At 44.2% G+C, this 6,524-nt stretch overlaps 1 pseudogene; it reads left to right on the top strand.

Annotated features, from left to right (window-relative positions):
• The first annotated feature begins 4,365 nt into the window (after window positions 1-4,365).
• On the top strand, window positions 4,366-4,465 carry LOC112633951 (annotated as a pseudogene).
• The last annotated feature ends 2,059 nt before the right edge of the window (window positions 4,466-6,524 follow it).

Consider the following 6,524-nt stretch of genomic DNA (forward strand, 5'->3'; position numbering starts at 1 on the left):
CGGTCCACAGATACTGATTGGGCCTCTTGGTAGCCAGGTGGCGGGATGATGAGTAGCGCTGGAGGCCACTTAACTGAGTTGTGTGCACAGAGTAACGCAATGCACCAAGGTTTATCTCCAGGAACTCATCCCAGGTAGAACAAGTGCTCAGCAGAGATCTGGGCTGGTGAGGGCAACTTGTGGTCCCTGACTCTTCTGAGAACCTGGGGATCCAGGTTCAGGGAGACAACGCTATTGGATACAAATCTTGAATTTAAAGAAATTGGGATGTAAATAATAGTGCAATCCCCAGGGCTTGTGGAGTACTCCAGTGACAGGAGAGGTTTTCCATGGGATTCAAGTAGGCTAATCAGCAAGACTCAATCTGGGCTGTCTTAGTGAGCCATGGTCTGAGGCTACTTATGGGCCACCTGTCCAGAATTGGAGGGGTCCCAGGGTCTTGTGTAGCTTCAGAGAGATGGAATAGTAAAGAGGATCATGCATTGCAAAGTCCACAACAGCCCCCCAAAACAAGGACAGTCCCCTTATTTGATGAACTTTTGTTGGGTTCCTGTCTTGTGCTGAGCTGTATGCTAGGTTCTGGGGAGACAGAGACCAATAAGCTTCAGAGATCTGAGATGTAGAGTCCTTTTCTCCCTCATCACTTTCTTCACAAACCCACTTCAGTTTCCTCTTAACTGCTGGCATGAGTAAGGTGTTATTTCTTTTTTTTTTTTTTTTTTTTTTTTTTTTTTTTTTTTTTTTTTTTTTGAGACGGAGTCTTGCTCTGTCGCCCAGGCTGGAGTGCAGTGGCCGGATCTCAGCTCACTGCAAGCTCCGCCTCCCGGGTTCCCGCCATTCTCCTGCCTCAGCCTCCCAAGTAGCTGGGACTACAGGCGCCCACAACCGCGCCCGGCTAATTTTTTGTATTTTTAGTAGAGACGAGGTTTCACCGTGGTCTCGATCTCCTGACCTTGTGATCCGCCCGCCTCGGCCTCCCAAAGTGCTGGGATTACAGGCGTGAGCCACCGCGCCCGGCCATGAGTAAGGTGTTATTTCATAACCCTTTTACCTTTATTAAAGGTGTCGGGTATCCAACAGGAAAAAAATATGCACAAATGAATTTAAAAGGCATTCACACAAAAGGATATCCAAATGGCCAGTAAGTTTATAAAAAGATGCTCAACATCAGCCAGGCGCGGTGGCTCATGCCTGTAATTCCAGAACTTTGGGAGGTCAAGGTGGTGGATCACTTGAGGTCAGGAGTGCAAGACCAGCCTGGCCAACATGGTGAAACCCTGTCTCTACTAAAAACACAAAAAATTAGCCAGACATGGTGGCACACGCCTGTAATCCCAGCTACTTGGGAGGCTGAGGCAGGAGAATCACTTGAATCCAGGAGATGAAGGATGCAGTGAGCCGAGATTGTGCCAGCGCACTCCAGCCTGGGCAACAGAGCAAGACTCCGTCTCAAAAAAAAAAAAAAAAAAAAAAAAGATGCTCAACCTCAATGGTTACATGGAAATGCAAATTAGACCCACAATATGCCGTGACTATACACTCACTAGAATGACTAAAATTAAATCTCTGAAAATATCAAGCATTGGTGAGGATGTGGAGGAAGTGAACTCTTACATGCTGCTGGTGGAAGTATAAACCAGTATAAGCACTTTGGAGAACCATTTGGCAGTTTCTTCTAAAATTAAACATGCACTCACCATGTGACCAAGCAGTTCCACTCCTGGGTATATACCCTGAAAGAAATGAGTGCTTACGCACACCAAAAAAACATGTACAAAAATGCTCATTGTCACTAAATTGGTAACAGCCAAAAACTAAATACAACCCAAATGCCCAACAATAGAAGAATAGATAAATACATTTCGGTGTACAGCACGGCAAGAAAAATGAATGAGTTGCTCTTACAATAAATACAAGTGAATCTCAAAAACACAATATTGATTGCAAGAAATCAGACAAGCCAGGCACAGTGGCTCACACCTGTAATCCTAGAACCTTGAGAGGCTGAGGCCAGAGAATCCCTTGAGTCTAGGAATTTAAGACCAGCCTGGGCAACATAGGCTGATCCCATCTCTACAAAAAAAAAAAAATTTTTAATTAGCTGGGTGTGGTGGTGTACACCTGTAGTCCCAGTTCCTCGAGAGGCTGGGGTGGGGGGACCTCTTAAGCCCAGGAGTTCAAGGCTGCAGTGAGCTATGATCACACAACTGCACTCCAGCCCAAGTGACAGAGGAGAAAGACCCTTAAAAAAAAAAAAGGCAAGACTTATCTACATATGTTGAGAGAGGTCAGAATAGTGTCTACTTGTTTAGGGCAGTGGGAGATGGGGATTGAGTGAGAAAGACCTGAAGAAACTTACTAGGATGATGGAAATGTTCTCTATCCTGATCTGGGTGGTGGTTACACGGGTGTGTACATAGGTAAAAATTCACTGAGCATCCACTGAAGATTTATGCATTTTACTATATGCAAATTATGCATCAATAAAAGAGTAAAAACAATCAAAACTCTTAGGTGACCTGATATAAGCATGGCTGATACATAAAAAGCTTGCATATGTTACAATGAATACAGTCATTTGGGAATTTAATATAATTTTGTAACAGCCTCAGAAACAGTCACATTCCAGAGGCCCTTGGCAACAGCTTCAATGCTTAGTGCTCTCCAGCACCAAAAGGGACGTATCCCTTTCCAACCAAGGGGGCTATGGCCCTGCCCAGAGCTCTCAAGGGATCCACCTTTCTGGGTCGAACTCTCACAGCTCCCAGAGCACCTGAGGCCAAGCATGTGAGCTGCCAGCAGGCCCCAGCACCCTGCGATGCCAGACCTGCTCAAACTTGGAGAGGGTCCTACAGGTCCTTGGAGGAAAATTACAAGCCCCAAGTACACTAGACACGCGGAGTTTGCTTGTGATGAAAACTTAGCTGAAGGAAGAAGCCCTTTAGGAGGATCCTTCTTGTCTTCTGCAGATGTGCGACTCTAGCCATGCAGCAACACAGACCATGGACCAGGAGCTCCCAACCTCGGCTGCACAACAGAGGGGAGCGTTGGAACATGGGATGCCCGGACTGCCTGACCCACACTAGCTGAATTAGAATCTTTAATGTGGTGTTTCTCAGAGGGCCCCCAGGAGCCACAGCAACATTGTCACCTGGGAACCTGTTAGAAATGTACATTTTCAGGCCCCACTTCAGACCCACTGAATTCCGTGGCTGGCCCCGGCAATCTTTGTTCAGACTGTTCTAGCAGCCCCTGCCTCGGGTTCGGATGCATGTGCAAGTGTGGGACCTAATTAGAAACTGCATTTCTAGCAAGTTTCCAGGTGGTGCAGATGCGGCTGCTCTGGGGACCACACTCTGAAAACCTCCAGAGTCTAACTGTCTAATGGGTAGAGCCAAGCTCTGGGAGAGAGTGGGGGAAATTAAAAGCTACCCAGGTGAGTGGCTCTGTTGCAGGTGAGAGTAATTAGCATTGCCATGGACGCTCATCATCTCATCTGACAAGAGGTACACACCTGGAAAGGGAGCTCACACAGGTGAGAGCGTTACAGGAGAAGAAATACCATCTCCTCAATTTGACCTGTCTGGGGTCTCTTTTCATTTCCATAACACTGCAATTTGGGGTTCCTGGTAAGGCAGGATTTAGGTTCTAGGTGCCTACCCCTGAGAATTTGTTCTGGCAATATTGAAGCTGGAGGTGTTTTTGTTAGAACACTTTGCACAAAAGCCTCTATGGGGAGGGGGACCTGATTTTACCTTAAAAAGTTAATTTGATTGCCCAAGATAGATGGGATTTAGAAGGGGAGAGGAAGTAAAGGAGGAATAAAGCAAATGAAAAGAAGAGATGATGTGCAGGGCTGGGGAGGAGAGGGCAGATGGGGAGGAAGAGAAAGAACCATGAGAGAAGGACTGAAAGATCGTCTCTCCTTTCCAAGGAGCATCCACCCTCTCTCTTTTTAAAAAAATTGAGTACTGAGAAAGGTTTTACCCAAGACTGGATACAAGAGCTGGGCAAGCTGATGTGCAAAGCAGGAAAGTAAAGGATTGAAAGGAGTTAAAGTGCTCTCTTTGGCAGCACATATATACAATTGGAAGGAAGGCGGGGCACTGTGGCTCACATCTGTAATCCCAGCACTTTGGGAGGCTGAAGTGGGTGGATCACTTGAGGCCAGGAGTTCGAGACCAGTCTGGCCAACATGGTGAAACTCCGTTTCTACTAAAACTATGAAAACTAGCCAGGCGTGGCATGGCGGTGCTTGCCTGTAATTCCAGCTACTCGGGAGGCTGAAGCAGGAACCCAGAAGGCACAGGTTTCAATGAGCCGAGATCACGCCACTGTACTCCAGCCTGGGTAACAGAGTGACACTCTGTCTCTAAATAAATAAATAAAATTGGAACAATACAGAGAAGATTAGCATGGCCCCTGCAAGGATGACATGCAAATTCATGAAAAGTTCCATATTAATAAAAATTATTTTAAAAAATTTTTTAAAGAATTAGTTAAAGGAGACCCCAAAGGAGTGAGCGGGGCTAAAGGCCAGGCCCACCATGGCAGAGGGTCGGACTTCATCAGGGTGAAAACTTACTGCTCTGAAAAGCCAAATTACAGACTGGGAGAAAATGTTCACAGCATCTGTATCTGAAAAAGGATTTGCATTCCAAATACATAAAGAATCCATACAACTCACTAATAGGAAGGCAAACAGTGAAAACTGAGCAAAAGACATGAATAGACACTTCACAAAGACCCTTCACAAAGGACATGCAAATTGCCAGCACCCACAGGAAGAGATGCTCACCCTCAGTAGTCTTCAGGGAGATGCAGAATGAAACCACAGTAAGATGTACCTCACACCACAAGCATGGCTGAAATTAAAAAGATGTGTAATACCAGTGTTGGTTAGAATGTAGGGCAGCTGAAACTCTCCTAGCTCACTGGCAAGAACTTAGAATAGTACAGGTTGGATGCAGTGGCTCACGTCTGTAATCCCAGCACTTTGGGAGGCCAAGGCAGGCAGATTGCTTGAGCCCGGGAGTTTGAGACCAGCCTGGGCAACATGGCAAAACCCCATCTCTACTAAAAATACAAAAAAATAGCTGGGTGTGGTGGCTCACATCTGTAATATCAACCACCCCAGGAGGCTGAGGTGGGAGAATCACCTGAGCCAGGGAGGTCGAGGTTGCAGTGAGCCATGATCACACTACTGCTCTCCAGCCTGGGTGATAGAGTAAGACCCTGTCTCAAAAAATAAAAATACAAATAAAATAAAATAGTACAACTGCTTGGGAGAACTACTGGAGTTTATTTTAAATCTAAACAAACACCCACCATATGACCCAGCAATTCTACTGTTATATATTTACTGAAGTGCAATAAAAACATAGGCCCATAAAATGACCTGTACACAAATGTGAATAGGCATAAGTAGCTAGTAGCCACCATAGTGCTGTTTCATTTGATTGCTCAAAAGCTGGTGGAAGTCTACACTGGAATAATAGGTTGTCTTTTTAAAAGGCTTGTATCCAAATGTGCATAACAGCTTTATTCATAATTGCTAAAAATTGGAAACGATTCAAGTAATCCATCAACTAGGAAATGGGTAAACAAAATTTGGTCTCTTCATAGAAAGGGATAGTAATAAAAAGATTGAAATTACTAATAGATGCAACAACATGGATGAGTCTTAAAATCACTGTGTAAAATAAAAGCTGGATGCAAGAGTGCCTACCATATGATTCCATTTATATAAAATTTTTAAACAAACAGAACGAATTTATAGTTACACAAAGCAGATGAACGATGAACTGGGACTGAAAGGACTGCAAGTGGGGGACTAAAACACTTTCTGGGGTGATGGACAGGTGTTATATCTTGTTTAGGTGTATGCATTTGTCAAGTCATCCAACTGAATGCTTAAAATGTATGAATGAATTTTATTGTATGTAAATTATAGCTCAATAAAATTTATTAAAATGAATTGGCCGGTACAGTGGCTTATGCCTGTAACTCCAGAACAGCACTTTGGGAGGCTGAGGCAGGTGGATCACCTGAGGTCAGGAGTTCGAGACCAGCCAGGCCAACATGGTGAAACCTTGTCTCTACTAAAAATACAAAAAAAAAAAAAATTAGCCGGGCTTGGTGGCAGGCACCTGTAATCCCAGCTACTCAGGAGGCTGAGGAAGGAGAATCGCTTGAACCCAGGAGGCAGAGGTTGCAGTGAGCCAAGATTGCACCATTACACTCCAGCCTGAGTGACCGGACAAGACTCCATCTCAAAACTAACTAACTAACTAAATAAATAAATAAATAAATAAAATGAATCAAAAATAAAAATATAAAAAATAGCAAAAAAGAAAAAAGGACAAGAATAAAATAAAAATAGAGAAAAGAAAAATAAAGAAAAAAATAAGAGACTTTGTGGTAAAAATAATAAAACAGTAAAACAGGAAGAACACACAGAATGGGAAGAGAGATGGACCAAGGTGAAAACCGTGAAGAGCTGTCGAACTTGAAGAATAGAAAAG

This window comes from Theropithecus gelada, chromosome 10 (genome assembly GCF_003255815.1).
Source record: "Theropithecus gelada isolate Dixy chromosome 10, Tgel_1.0, whole genome shotgun sequence".
Taxonomy (NCBI): Eukaryota; Metazoa; Chordata; class Mammalia; order Primates; family Cercopithecidae; genus Theropithecus; species Theropithecus gelada.